This window comes from Cryptomeria japonica, chromosome 11, assembly GCF_030272615.1.
Source record: "Cryptomeria japonica chromosome 11, Sugi_1.0, whole genome shotgun sequence".
In the NCBI taxonomy this organism is placed as follows: Eukaryota; Viridiplantae; Streptophyta; class Pinopsida; order Cupressales; family Cupressaceae; genus Cryptomeria; species Cryptomeria japonica.
In genome coordinates, this window is record NC_081415.1 from 161,809,360 (window position 1) to 161,810,910 (window position 1,551).

At 33.2% G+C, this 1,551-nt stretch overlaps 1 pseudogene; it reads left to right on the forward strand.

Moving 5' to 3' along the window:
• The first annotated feature begins 254 nt into the window (after positions 1-254).
• LOC131860431 (U6 spliceosomal RNA) lies at positions 255-364 on the forward strand (annotated as a pseudogene).
• The last annotated feature ends 1,187 nt before the right edge of the window (positions 365-1,551 follow it).

The window sequence follows — 1,551 nt, forward strand, 5'->3', positions numbered from 1 at the left end:
CAATAGTATCCTACATTGAACTAAAAATCAAATGATATGAAAAAATGAAAAAAATGCCAGCTTTTTCTAATATATACATTGAAAGCAGCACATTAATATGTAAATGCGTGAAATAAAAAAATCAAACAGACAAAACAGACACCATCATGCATGCTACAAGCGTACGTAGCCTCTACGCAACTTGCCGATTAAAGACTTCCCAACGAATACAAACTCCATCCCTTACTTTATTTTCTTACCTTAAAATGTAAGTTCTTATCTCTTTTCTATTTAAGATCCGATAAAATTGGAACGATACAGAGAAGATTTGCATGGCCCCTGCGAATGGATGACACGCATAAATCGAGAAATGGTCCAAATTTTTGGGCTTCGGCCCTAGCTCACCCGGTCGTGGATCGCAACTTAAGGCGTGGGTATGCTCCCCATGGTCTTGAGTTCGAGTCCCCGGCTGTGTTAACTCTGTGTGTGTTGCTACCTTGTGAGTGGGTTGTACACACTGGGGGATTAGTCTTGCTTTGGCAAGGACACCTTGTGAGTGGGTTGTACACACTGGGGGATTAGTCTTGCTTTGGCAAGGACACCTCCAGATTCCACGATAGTGAATATAAAAAACCTTCAAATGTGTCCGAATTCGAATATTGTCACATACATATCTAACAACAATTTATTTCTTGCTTAAAGTCATAGAAAAACAGCCTTCAGAATGGCCCACAATCTTTCCGGTTTCTAAATGGAATTTATTATGACAGATTTCTTAGAACGAAAAGATAAATAGATGGGAACAATTCATACCATGCCAAATCAAGCCAATTGATATTACATCAGATTGACCAAAATGAATTAGATCAACGTTACCCACCAACAACTCTACTGCAGAAATAATAATATTAATGAAACGTCCATATTGATAAGACAATTGATATGGAATTCAAGTGGCGAATATATAATTGCTGGACTCCTGTAAAACAAGATAGTAAAAAGATAAAGGTTTCATAGGTGTGTAGCTTAATCTTCACTCAGTAATACCATTTACTTTTTACTTTTCCATTAAAAGCAGAACAAGGGAAAACAGTGTATAAGTTTCCTTGACAGATCTAGCAAACTTTTCATGTTCAAATGTTTAAATCGGCTTTATAAGAAAAACATGTAAAGAAATTAGAAATTTTCCTATTAAATATTTAGAAATAGAGCAAACCATTAGTAATAGAGTAATATTAAATATTTAGAAATAGCATTATAAATTAGTAATGTTAAAGATATAATTTTAGATGAAGAGTTGAGATAGTCATATAATTACATTTTTAAAAATCGATAAAGAATGTATAAGTATTTGCTTTTATTTGGTATATGAAGATATTTTATTATATATTTTGCTTCATAATGGTTCACTATGTATAAGTCAACAAGCATTCCTTTTTTAGTTAGTGTTAGTTTTATTTTGATCATGTCTCCCAAATCAAGCGATGAATTTGATGAAATGTCTAACATGCTTTATGCTGGTACTATTAATAGGTTGATGCAAGCAATAGTTTATACTAGAACAAATATTGT